Below are 15,039 nucleotides of genomic sequence, written 5' to 3'. Positions count from 1 at the left end.
TTTAAATAACCAAACAAAAGAAATGAGAAATTAAGAAATAATTATCTGTAGACCTGTAAAGGCTTTGCAAAGCAATATCTCATGTGCTTGTGCCACTGGATGTTGAAAATACTCCTTAAATCAATATCTGCACAAAAATAACATCACTATATATCATACTGATATAAAACAAAAAGAAAATACTACACTGTCCACTCCAGACAGTTCTTCTGGTTGAAATTGACAAAAGGCTCAATAGACATGAACCTCTTTCTCCTGAACAAAGTAAAGAAAACCATATTGTCAAACACTGAAAGAACACATTTTACAGTATGTGATGTGACTCACGTAACCGAGATGTTCAAAACAAGCTGAATCAATTTCCATTGAGGATGATACATTTGCCACAGTGTGTGGTACATGATGTTCTATTCCAAACCCAGCAGCGTCTGTGACTGAAGCCATGCTTCCTAACAAAGCTCATAGCGTGAAGAGTCGTGAATATATCGAAGAGGGACTGAGTCCTCCATGAACATTGCTTATCTGCTCGCATAGCGTCTTGATGAGATCAGCTGGAGATGAATGACACTGATCATTAAGAGTGTAATTGGGTAAAACAAACTGACATCCAATTCCCCAACATTTCCATAAACTGCTCTTTCTGGCAGGTTAGATGTTTCACACATACTGTAAATGCTGAATATCTGATACAAGGTGTATACACAAAATCATACAAACCTTGGCTAATGTATTCATGCTAGAGAGAATGAACCATTTGTTGAAATGGGAGAAACTTTCAATATGGCAGCTGTAAGTCCCACCTTTTTGGGTCAGAATTAACCTATTCTTAAACATCACATTCAGTATATCACAACATGGTCACATTAAAAATAGATGTCCTCATTAAAGTTTGGGTTCAAATGAAAATCCTAATGTTTAAATGAAACCTACGCTATGCTGCATGCACATTAGCTGACTGATCCTGGAAAAGAAATTGCATTTTTGTGTAATGCACTGAAAAAAAGATAAAAAAAAATTTTTAAGGTAAGTGGTTGCAAACAGTTTAATTTAGCTACATTTATTAATAAAAAACATGTTGAAAGTTAGTCAACTAAATTTGTTTATTTAAATGTAGCTAAAATAAATTGATTGCAATCACTTACCTTAAAAATTTTCAATGAATTCAGTGAATCATTTTTTCAGTGTATGAGCTAAAAGGAAAAAAAGGAAAATTTACAATATCACTGTTGTTGTATTTTATTGCAAAGTTGATGTTATTAAAATAAAATATTTACAAATGTAAGTTTTTATCCATTCAATAAAAGCTGGTATCCAGCCCATATTTAAAGTGAAGTCATATTGTGAAACAATATAGTTATCTAAAACAAAAGCAACAAAAACATTTTCCTACTTGCAATAGAATAAATTTTAGCTGAAATGAAATTAAAAAAACGTTCTTATTTTCATTTGATGTAGTAAAATAGCTAAATAAAAAATAAAACTTAAAATATAAATAATATAAAATAATATAAATTATATAGACATATTTAAAAAAAAATACAAAAACTAATTTAAATGACAAAAAACACCCAAAGTCACCAAAATAAACACAAAACCAAATCCAAAATATTAATAAAAACTATTAATAATTAATAAAAAATAATATGTTATATATAAAATATTAATTAAAAAAAAACCTATGAATATTAACAAAAACCTATAACTAGCATCTCCCTAATATATTACAATAACACTGACAAAAGTCAAATTGTGAAATATAAAGTCGCAAATACAAGAGCTACAATAAATAACCTTACAATTTCAAATGTGAAATGTAAAATTGCAAATGTGAAATCTAAAGTCAAAATTATGACAAATAAAATGCAAGACACACATTTTGAAACAAATCTGCAATTACAAGAAATGAAGTCTGAGACTTCAGTCATACTCAGCGAGGCCATGTTTTTGACTTGAACAACCAGATCAAACAAAATCCAACAAATGAGTGAGCAATCTTGAACCGTGTGAAAATGTGAACACAACAAAATGTCTGAGAACAGTAAATGCCAGGCGACCAGCACTTTGAGCTTAGCGGCTTTGAGATTTCTAATCGAGAGAATTGCTATCGACAGCTTGTTGATTTTGGTGAAATGTCACACTCAGGAAGCTCTATTGGGAACACGACACAGGGCTGCTCTTGTCTGTGCCTGTTTTTTAATGTCAATGGACCTTCTGGGCTATTACAACAGTTCAGGGGCGACAGCTGTCAATCTGTGGGAGTAAAAGGAGCCTGGAAGGATTGTAATTGCTTTAAAACACGAACTGATATGGTCTTTCTGTCTGTGATGCAGAGCAGACACCGAATGAACACTGCTCTTCTAAACGTTTGTTCATCATATGACTCTGACAGGTCTGAAGATGGAACATAACCTTAAAGCAAACAGCACAAACAGAGTTCATTCATTCATTCATATAATGTGTTAAAGTGAGGCATCAAGCTATAAAGCAGGTGTCTGAAAGCTCATACTAAAACTGACACCTCCACACAGCAGAAAAACGGGTCGCAGCTGTGCATACGGTGGACAGATAAATGCTGGGAGCAAACACTCTCACATCAGAACTTAACACACTGGCAGACAGGAAACGGAAGCATTCACCATCCCAAAATATCTGCTTGGATGGACAGACATCTGGTCTTCTGAGCTTACAAGTGAAGACTTACAGATAGATGGCTTTTACTATTTCCCTTCATAAACATGTCAAATAAAAACCACAGCAATTCTCCTTTTCACAATACCGAATCCTGCTTCTGCCATGGCAGCATGCACTAAATCTCTCTTCGCTGCTGCATCACCGTTGATTTTCACATGAACATCAAGAATGTGTTAACCAGTGATGGGGCAGCTAATCTGAAACTCCGCTTCACGTCAGGTGGTTCTTGGCCTCCACATTGTGCATTAAAATCATTTAATGCACAGCCAGCCGTGCATTATCCCGCTTATACCATGGTCATTTGCAAACACTAACAACTTAAAGCTGTTAATGATCTTTGTAGCGCAATATTTGACCGGAAGGGTAACAAATGGTGGTTATTTTCGTCAGTTACAGCTCATTAGCTCTAGCATTCTGCCCGCTTCAAATCAGACACAGAGAAGAAATAGTGCAGTAAGATCACATTTATTTGAATGAATTATACAACATTTATTTGAATTAATTATCGATCAATAGAGAGAGAGAGAGAGAGATGTGTTTATGTGTGTGAGTTACCTCCATATTGAAGCAGATATTTTAAATTTTAAATTGTTATAATATTATTGTTTTATTGTATTTTTGGTCAAATAAATACAAATCTTTGTTAAGCATAAAAAATACTTATTTTAAAGAAAATACTTGCTTTTACTAAATATTTTTAACCACTCACTTATAATTATCAGTCCAATTAAATATGATAAATGCATAAATGTACATGAACAATCCTAAAGGACTGACCAGTACATGTTTAAGTACTACCTTCGTTCACATTAAAAAAAAATCACAATTTGTATGAAAAAGTAACTTGTTACCAGAAAGCTACACTGTTTTGGGTTTGCTATGTAAGCAAACTTTAAAGGGAACGAGTAAGCCACTTTAAAGGGATAGTTCACCCAAAAATGAAAATTCTGTCATTAATTACTCACCTTCATGGCGTTCCAAACCTGTAAGACATTCATTCATCTTCGGAACACATATTAAGATATTTTTGATCAATTCTGAGAGCTCTCTGACCCTCCCATAGAAAGCAAGGATCCTAACACGATCAATGTCCAGAAATGTAGTAAGGACATCGTTAAATAATCCATGTGATATCAGTGGTTCAACCGTAATTTTACGAAGCTACGAGAATACTTTTTGTGCGCAAAGAAAACAAAAATAATGACTTTAGTCAACAATTCGTCTCCTGTGCGTCACCCTGGTGCCATTTTGGATACATATGCAATGAATGTACGCGGATACATTGTTTAAGCTTTGATCTGAACGTAAACAACGTATCCACATACATGCGTTGCATACGTTGTTTACGTATGTGATACTCTCCAAAATGGCACCAGGTTGACGCAGAGGAGACGAATGAGGGTGAGTAATTAATGAAAAAATTTTCATTTTTGGGTGAACTATCCCTTTAAGCCAATTACTCCCCTTTGAGCCAGTCAAAGCTATTTGTCCCCAAACAAATCATAAATCAGCCAAGAGGAAATGCAATGCTGTAAGGCAGAATCTTTTGTGTTCTAGCATTCCTCATTTGCAAGTCTATTTGTATAAAAACATCGGCTACTTGAATAAATGTAAATGTAAAAGAAGCGCGCTAATTGGACAAATTAGTTAGCGTGAGCGCAGCTATAATTGCAGCCCCTGAGGAAGCCGGAGGTGTATGACCTCAAATTACTGTAATCAATAATTCACTTTGACTATATACGGCTCAGTCAAGATGCATAGCGGACGGCAGGGCATTTAAATGCTAATTGCTTAGCAGCCAGAGGATCATTACGGATGCCTGGTTTATCTAATTTGCCCTCTGAACTCCGCAAAGAGTCTTCTGCTTCTTGACCCTGCTCATGCCAGCTTAAACGATCGTACTCAGCTAAAACCGAAGTCTGTTTTCAGCTCTGGATGTAATGAATGAAGCGAACAGCTTGAACTGAACTCAAATAACCTCTTTCTGTAGATTAGGCTAGGCAAGCTCGGAGCTGACAGCCAAGACAGTCAAGGGCTTCTAGAACTTCTCACTTCACTGTGCTAATTTGAACAAGGCCTTTATTTTTCTATTTGTCAGTAGAGTAAACTGTAGCATGGTTGTTAAACCTCTCCCAGGCCCAATTAGGGGAGCAATGCTAGCATTCATAGCCCAGATCTCGCTTCTGGTCTGGGAGGAAGAGGGGGCTGTGGTGATGCCCCTGGCAGCCCCCAGCCCTTGTGGCAGCAATATTAAGTGACTGCTGAAATTCATGGCCTGCGCAACCATTTTATATGTCTAGGTGACAACCGGCTTTCATATGGCACAGGCGTTCAGTAACACATTAGCAAATTGTGCCGTTTCATTATTCATTAGAGTGCTGTCGGGAGGGAACGCACCGGCCTGGTGTGAAAAATATTAGTGTTCCCTTTACGACGATCACTGGCAGTTTTTGGTTTATCAGATTGAAGCTTCAATAATTGAAGCATATTTTGCAACAAGCTGTTAAGCAAGTGTGAAATCGCTTTTAAAGTGATGATATAATGGAGGAAAATGATCTTAATCGTTAACATATTAATTAACTTAATTTACTTTATGTTCTATATGCAAATGGTTGACACGTCCTGCAGTGTTACATTCTAAATTCAATCTAAAACTATCCGACACAGCATTATTTTATAATTATCATACTTGCAGCTTTTGGAGCTTATATTAACTGAGAGACTACAGGGAATGTTTGTACTTTTAATTCATAACAAAGCACAATAGTGATGAATGCAAAAAAGTGAATGATGAAAATTAATGCATTAACATATGTGACCCTGGACCACAAAACCAGTCATAAGTAGCACGGGTATATTTGTAGCAATAGCCAACAATGCATTGTATGTATCAGAATTATCGATTTTTCTTTTATGCCAAAAATCATTAGGATATTAAGTCAAGATCATGTTCCATGAAGATATTTTGTCAATTTCGTACCATAAATATATCAAAACGTAATTTTTGATTAGTAATATGCATTGCTAAGGACTTCATTTGGACAACTTTAAAGGTGATTTTCTCAATATTTAGATTTTTTTTGTACCCTCAGATTCCAGATTTTCAAATAGTTTTATCTTGGCCAAATACAGTCCAATTCTAACAAACCATACATCAATGGAACACTTATTTATCCAGCTTTCAGATTATGTATAAATCTCAATTTCAAAAAATTGAACCTTATGACTGGTTTTGTGGTCCAAGGTCACATATATTTTACCATATTAAAAAGGTTCACTGACACATTATGTATCAAGCACCCAAACGCAAGCATGAAATGTGCAAATATTTTGTATTATTTTACATCAACTTCCCTTTAATGTACCTCAAATATTCTAAAAATAAAAGTATTTTTACTGTGGTATGTAGGGTCTAATACTCAGTGTGAAAAATATCACACTGTAAATCAGTGATTTTTGTCATGTAAATCTACAAATAACAGTTTTATTTTTACTTAAAGTAAATATTTAAGATTCTACACTATTTCTCAAAAGACTAATCATGGGACCAGTTGTTCTTGCTTCCATTGAAGCTTTGGATGATTCTCAAATCATGGTGTATTACATTATCATCAGATTTTTCACAAACTTGTGGCTTTCTGTCAGCTTGAATGCAATTCTGAATGCATAAATGTATGCTGATAATATAAATTGTATTAATTACGTTAAGTAATAAACTAGAAAAGGATGCATAACAGAAGCATTTTCACTGGCAATTTTGAACCCTACTGTACCTTTGATCTATCATTTATGGTAACTGATGGATTACATTAATAATTCATGGGAAACATTGAAATTTTGTGCATCAAATTCACAGCTTCTTATTCTCTACTCATAACTTAGTAAGATGCCCTGGCATTTTCTTTTCCCTCTTAATGTGCTGTTAAATTGATTCCACCCACACAAACAATTCATAAACATCTGAAATCAGAGATTCAAACTAGGCTGCTGCACATTGTTATGCAAACTATTATGAAATTGTTCTGAAATTGTCCCACGCTCATCACCTTGGGCTAGACAGTGGCTCTGGCATGGCAGAGAGAGGGCAAGCTTGCCCCCTTATGGTCTCTTAATGAAGTAAACTTTTATATAAGGCCACACTTAAACCTGTAGAAAGCAAGTCTGTCAAACTAGACCACCGCACCGCATCCAAATGAAAAGAAAATAGCCCTCCCCTGTTAGACAGCAGGCAAGTTCTCTTTTTGGCGGCACTTGACTAAGTGGACTCTGTAATGAGTCTGGCCGCCTGATTAGAGTGATAGACACGTAGGAATCCAGCAGGCACTGCCAGAGACCGCCACAACGAGGAGGAGGGGAGGGGAGACAGGACAGAACGTCTGAGAGAAGTCTGGAGGTAAACATCCCAGAAAAGTCCTAGCAGGAATGCAGACCTTATGCTGGATTGGAGCGCTGGAACTAGGGGCACTAGAAGGAGGGGTTGGAAAGTGAGTTGGCGTACAATACATTAACCTTGAAGATGATGAAATTGTAAAGAAAAAACTCTGCAGGAGAGTCTCCATACAATCCATAAATGATAGCTGTTGGATGTTTCTTAGAACAGGCTTTGCTATTATCAATCATCACTGATTGGAATCCATCATGTAACCATGTGTAGATGGTTGTGGAGATACTATTCTAGCATGAATAAAGGCTCACGTGGTTGTTCTGTAACAATTATAGATGGTCCATTTTTTCAAATACGTTCTTTTGTCTAAAAAGTTTGAGTAAAATACCCAGTGATGCCCAAAGCAGTAATACATGAGATGAAAAATTTATTGGGAGCCAGCTTTTGGAAAGATTGGTTTTAAAGCTTCTGGATCTTCAATCACATCACATTGTACACTTTGAACACCTTGAGCTAAAAGACTCGACCCTCCGACCAGCACTAACCAAGCACTATGGTAACACGTTTAACCAAGGGCAATAAATTGCTGTATCGGTCTGTAGCATCCAACATATATTTTGTCGGATTTTTCTCTGCAATATGCATGAGGTTCAAAGTCTGAGAGCACACTGGAAATCTGGGAGTCAAAATATTATTTTAACCATTTTTTTAGGATTTTGAAGAATTTAAACCAATGAAAGGCTGATGGCAAAATTAATTAGAAATATTTAATATTATAAATTATTACTAGGTCAATTATGAAATAAGCAAATTGGTGACACTGACATTGAGTTTTAAAGAGCTTTATAAATAATTACAAAAATCTAATCTTGTGGAGTTCGTGCAGTTCGACTGCATGGAATTTTAGACTGAAACATACAAAATTATATGAGTACTGTGGCAAGAGGTTATATGAATTGGTTTCATTCTGCTGGATATCTAATATTCTCATTAAGTGTATAGTTGTTTTTCTTACGGTTTTGATACAGATCACCACTTATGCGTCAATTCAGACTTTCCTACGTCAGAATATCAAGCCTTGCACAATAACACAGGCATCAGAACAAAGCTTCTAGCCTTCTGAATTTCATGGCCATTGGTGCTAGAGACTGACTGACACAACCTGGCAACATAATTACATGAAGAGTGCTGCAGACAGCCTTCCAGACTCCGCTTTCAGGTGCATTTCGATTTTAAAGGCTTTACTATTCACCATAACAAAGGAGCTCTCCACTGACATTTTCCATGCAGTCATGCCTGAGCTGGATGCAGGGAAAAATTCTGGAATATCTGTGTAACTGTGTTTTCTCCTGCCATGGGGCTATAAAGTTTGACAACTCATCCAGAAGCATTCTGGGAATGAAAAAAACGGAACTTGGGTTGTTTTTTATGTCCACATCACTTCTCAGAAATCCTTCTCTTTGGAAATGGCCCAAGGATTCAAACACACCGCTTTATCATGCCTCATTTTCATTCGACAATGTGTTAAAAAACACCTGGGTGACATGAAATTCTGCCTGTGGTATAAAAACAGAACAAGCCCAAAATCTAGTCTCTCATATTTTTGGTCACAGAACAATTTCAGTGGAACAATTGTTAGGAAATTATAGGAGAGTTAGGAATGTATGAATAATAAATAATAAATGAATAAATAATCTTTATTACACATGCAGATTATCAATGGGCCTTATTATATTGTTAGCCTGTCTGGAGGGAATGAAACAAAAAAGTAAGTGCTGTTATTATTTACTCACCCTCATGTCGTTCCAAACCCACAAAGACAAAAGAAGATTTTTTGTTATATCTTTACACAAATCTTGCCATACAGTTTCTATGTCTTTTAAAATCAGAAAAGGACCATTAAAGTATCATAAATGTAGGTTTGAAAGCATATGATCGATGGGTGAAATATTTATTTAACACTGTCATGAGACGTGTATGTTCAAGCAAACCTCTGTGCATGTTTTACATTCAGCTCTGAAGGATTTGCATGCATCAATAAAGTTTTTATGTGACTCTCTAACTGACAGGAAAAAATCAGGGATAAGCATTTTGATTCAAAGTAATTAGTATCATAAACTGTCTCATATGGGCGATGTTTGTCACCGCATTAATGAGTAATTTTGGAATCATCTCAAAACAGATTTGCTTCTATAAATATGCAAAAAAAAGATCTGGTGCTGGAATTTGACATTTTGAATGTTTTTCTGAGACCTCGCTGCAGCTGTCATGAGTGACGAAATGCGACAGTGGCAATGTTCTCTCCCGCACACAGCTCTCAGACACGCACTCTATCAATCCCAGTTAAAAAAAAATTATCCAAATCCACTGACATGATTCACTCTTGGTTTATTGAAACAAAAACATATGTTTTAAATCAGTTATTTCTATCTTTTGCAGTAATGTGTCAGTAGGAAATATCAGTTTACATTTACAAACATTAATTTTGCCATTTATTGTAATAATTCTAATATGTTCTAATAATTTTGGCCACCACTGTATTTGCTTTTTCCATTTTTTAGATGAGTATGTTATGAGCAAATTACTTCAACTTGTGTTGGCGCGTGTGCTGTATCCTCCACACCATATCTACAAAACATTAATGAATTTTAAACAAGGTAAAGTTTGATGCAATCCACCCATATTCCATAACCATCCATTCTGAGCAGCTAGCAATGCACATATCTCATTGTTATTCATGGCCATGATCATTTGAGTCTGGCACATAAAAGCCTACATCACGAATACTTCTTAATCTATCTGCTCTTAGCATAAACATTTATATACATAACAGCATTCTCAGAACTGCACAGAAGCTGCTTCTTTACTATAGTAAATATATGCAGATGGAATTCATGTTCTGCAAAAGTCCCTAATGTAAGGTTACAAGGCAGTGCGTCCTCAAAGCACTGACTCACTGGTGTAGGATGACAGATGAGTGTTCGCTGAATAGAAAGCCATAATCAAACTCCAGGATGAATTCTGGGCAAGCGTACCTCTTTTTTGAACAGTTACACAACTGAACGTCTATGAAGAACCTCACGGCAAAAGCGCAGCAGCTGTGAAACTGTCAAAACACTGTATGCGCTACATCAATATCCGCCTACAAAGGTGGATGTGCTAAGAGATGTCCTTAAACACAAGAATATGTGCAAGTAAATAAACAAGACATTGCAAGAAACAAGCAACGAAGGGCACATTTATAACTAGGACCAGTATGGAATTTCCTATAGTGTCTATAGCTGAGCTCTATTTGACACCGATATGAAGCATCTCTACCACTCACATTAATGTTCCTGAGTTTCTTCTTGCCCCTCTCTATTCGGCTGAGGAGTCTGTGATGTTCTCTAGGCATTTGCTGGAGAAGGCGGTCATCGACGGATATGGTCTTCCTAAGAGGCACTCTTTCCCTCCAAGGCTCTGGGACACAACTCTCCGAATCCACACTCCGAGGGAAGCGCTTCACTTCCGACAGTGACGACGTCTCCCCTTGGTCATGGTCACGCAGCACTGACCCTGAAAGAGAGAAACAGACACTTCAGGTGATAACTGACACCCGGAGAGAAAGAAAACACCGGAGAATGAGGATAGGACCAAAACCTTGCCTCACAAGGAAACACATTTTGAAGTGTTTCTTGTTTTAAAATAAAGGATTCATACACTTACAAAAATATATTTAGGCCTAAATTTAGGATGTATGTATTTGAATTGCATATAAACTTCCCATCTATTTGGTTTTAACACAAATAAACTACTAAGTTCAATGTGAAATACATACATATAGAAGTCTGTTTCCACCATGTGATTAAAAAAAAGAAATGGTGACTTTTTATCTCACAATTCAGACATTTTTCTTGCAATTCTGTTTTTTTCTTTTGTGATTCTAAGATATAAACTCAGAATTGTGAGATGTAAACTCTGAAATGTGAGATAAAAAGTTGCAATTTCTTTTTTTATGTTTTTATTACTTCCTGTACTTCCTTGCATACATAAATGGATCAGGTAACACAAAGTTTAAATGTATGTACTAACCAACTGAATGTCTTTTGAACACAACATAATGAGGTTTATATGTTTATCATCAAATCCCATTTTTTTCAATCTCATACATTTTAACTATTTTAATATCACTTATTCAACCATGCAAAATAAATTTTACCTGTTTCATTTATGCATAACTGGCAAATATGCATGACATTAAGTTTAGTTTATGTTAAAACTGTGTAATCCAAATGGATGTAAATTTAATATGCCATTCAAATACATAAATCAAAATTTTTTGAGTATAGAAAGCAGCAGGACTGAGGAAGAATTTTGTATAAATGAGAAATCACTTAAAGGAACACTCCACTATTTTTGAAAATAGGCTCATTTTCCAACTCCCCTAAAGTTAAACAGTTGAGTTTTACAATTTTCGAATCCATTCAGCTGATCTCCGGGTCTGGCGGTAGCACTTTTAGCTGTAACATAGCATAGATCATTGAATCTGATTAGACCGTTAGCATCTCGCTCATCTTTATGGTGATATACAGTAAGTGCCTCAGAAATTACACACTGCAGCTTTAACATCTGTGGTCTAAGATACATGAAACATGTTTAATGTATTTTCAATTAGCAAATGTAACCACACATCATGAGCAAAAAATGGCGATATTCATCATTGGCACCTGTGCAAATCATATGACATTTAACACAAAGTGGCTGTAATTCAATTTAATGCTGAAACACGGCTGTGTGGTTAATCAACAGCTACAGTTTGAATGGCAACTGACATTTTAATGGGAAAAGAACAAAGGATCGGGAACAAAATGGCCGAGCTTCTACTGCCCTACATTATGTCCTGTTCAGAAATCACGGAATTTACATTTAATAGAGCTGTGGGTTGAAAACCACAAATAACTCGATTCTTTGCTACTCTCAGTCATCCCTTCAAGAGAACCAACAGGGGTTCTGTTCATTTCTGTGCCCAAGCTCAAATGCAATAGTGACCTCTACTGGATGACTGGGGCAGCAGATGAATTGAAAAGTCACCAAGGCTATACAGTATTTATTTAATCAAAAATACAGTAAAAACAGCAATATTATGAAATATTATTATAATTTAAAGTAACAAAATTTCTATTTTAATATATTTTAAAATGCAATTTATTCCTTTGATGGCAAAGTTGAACATTCAGCAGCCATTACTCCAGTCTTCACATGATCCTTCAAAAATTATTTTAATATTATTCTATTTGGTGCTCAAGAACGAAACATTTCTTAATAATTATCAATGTTGAAAACGGTTGTGCTGCTTAATATTTTTGTGGATACTGTGACAGTAGTTTTTACAGGATACTTCGAGGAATAGAAACTTCAAAAAACATTTATAAAAAGTTAAAATAAAAGTATTAGTTTCTTTAATAAAAAAAATAATTAAATGAGTTTTCTATTAATTAAAAAATCTTGTCCCACTTTATATTAAGTGTCCCTAATACCTGTGTACTTACATAGTAACTAGATGTGTACGTAGTATGTAACCACAGTGTAAGTACACATTGGTACATAGTATCTACAGCTGTAATGTTTGTGTAACTAACCACACATATGTAACAACCCACTGAATGGTATGTGTAAATACAAATGTGTAACAGGACATTGGTAACAACACTTTTTGGTAATGAAAGTACAAATGTGTAACAGGACTAACAGCACTTTTTGGTAAAGAAAGTGTTACACTTTATATTAAATAAACAATTCCTATGGATTTATCATTTAATTACTCTGATTTTACACAGCAGCGGCCAGTAAGTTAGGCTTTACACATAAATTGTGGTTGGTGTCCAGAATGTTACACTTTATATTAAGTGGACAATTCCTGAGGAGTTACCATGTAAGTGCACTGGTATTACAGTGGTGCACCAACTCCACCAACTTGAGATCCAACTCCTCCTACTTTACATATCCCTAAACCTACCCATTTCCACCCCCTGGATCCCATTTCCACCCCTAAGCCTACCCTTTTCCACCCCCTGGATCAAATTGTTCCAATTATTCTTATACATATTGTTGTTACAAAATGTAGTTATATATGTCCTGTTACACATTTGTACTTGCACAAACCATTCGGAGGGTTGTTACATGTGTGTAGTTACAGAAATATTACAGCTCTAGATACTATGTACCAATGTGTACTTACACTGTGGTTACATACTACGTACAAATCTAGTTACTATGTAAGTACACAGGTACTAGGGCCACTTAATATAAAGTGGGACCAAAAATCTTACTGATCCGCAAACTTTTGAACAGTAGTTGACATGAACTTACAGTAGGCCTGTCTCAATAATCAATATATCGACTTGTCGCGCAATATATGTACATGACCTCAATCATTTTTGGTGACGCAATATATCGCCCATTATGTTTACATAAAAAATTAATGTCACCATGTTTTTTTACAATCCACTTGCACCTGTGTCTTTTGCAGCTTCTCGTACATAACGTGGTGTAGTCATGAGGTGCTAGTTAAAATTTTAAAAATGCTTCTACAAACAAAATTGAATCTGCAGATATGGTCTTGTTTAGGGATCTGTGCCTTTGCGCATATGGATATCTGACTGCTAAGTAGTGATTGTTGATTTGATTTTTCAGCAATAGTGTGCACCCTTAATTTACAGAGAAAAGAAGGTCCGGGAAAAATCTGTAGATGGAAAAATCTCCATACAAGTTCTTTGTGCATTTTTCTTTTTTTCTACTTGTTACTTTGCACTTTTTGTTAGAAAATGTTTATTTACTATTTTTTCAAGTTTTTTAAGGTATCTAATATTTTGATATTTAATTTCCATGATCTAAATATTCTTAAAAACTAAAGGGGTCATATGATGCGATTTCAATTTTTCCTTTCTCTTTTAAGTGTTACAAGCTCTTGGTGCATAAAGAAGATCAGTAAAGTTGCAAAGACTAAAGTCTCAAATCCAAAGAGATATACTTTATAAAAGTTAAGAGTCAACCACGCCCTCCTAAAACGGCTCATTCTAGCACACCCCCACATGTCTACGTCACGATGTGGGAAGATTTGCATAACGCCGCCCAAACGTTCACGCAAAGAAAGAAGGCGTAACTTTTATTCTCGCTGTAGTATTGTTGTTGCTGCCGCTGCCATGTTGTGGAGACGCTGTGTTTCGCTGTGAAAGCGAAACTATTTTGTTTGGCCTTCCAAAAGAGGACGATATCCGCTTCGTCATGCCTGGAGCTGATCCGTGCTGGTCACTGAGAACTTCGCGCTGTGAATCGCTGGATCGGCTTTCACCATGGACAAAGCAGAGTCCAGCCCGGTGTCGTCACATGTGGTTGCCACAAGCCCACCGACCGCTCCTTCGTCGAATTCGCCGGCTGCGCCGTTCTCAAGACCGCCAGCTGCCGCTCACTCAGCCCGCCGGCCGTTCCTCACTCCGCCATGTGTGACGCTGTGTGTTTCGTTGTGAAAGCGAAACTACTTTGTTTGGCCTTCCAAAATAGGACACAACTAGAAATCAGTGGTTAAGTTGTATTTACAACACTGTTCCAGAACAGTACAACCCAAATATTCAGATGTGTGCAGCGCATTTTGCGGAGGATGAGGACTGTTTCCTGTGAGAGTAGCCTACAATGCCGGTGTCTGTTTCTATAAAGTGGGGCAGTTCCAACTTTGTAAGGACAGTCTGGTGCTTCTGACTCACAGCCTGTAAGTACGTTTTTTATATTTAAAAAATTTGCCACTGACGATTCAAACGTGAGTTTTGAGCAGTGTAGAGTAGCACTTGTTGTTTGTCGTTTCTCCAGACATGGTTTTATGTTTACGCAGTGCGATACGCAACGCAACTCATAAAAAAACAGTACAAGTCATTATAATCAGTAATTATGTTCCCACTGGATGCAACAAATGCCTCGTTTATAATGGGTTT

The sequence above is a fragment of the Sinocyclocheilus grahami genome, unplaced genomic scaffold (genome assembly GCF_001515645.1).
Source record: "Sinocyclocheilus grahami isolate Dianchi unplaced genomic scaffold, SAMN03320097.WGS_v1.1 scaffold26.1, whole genome shotgun sequence".
Classification (NCBI taxonomy): domain Eukaryota; kingdom Metazoa; phylum Chordata; class Actinopteri; order Cypriniformes; family Cyprinidae; genus Sinocyclocheilus; species Sinocyclocheilus grahami.
This window is presented reverse-complemented; position numbering follows the sequence as displayed.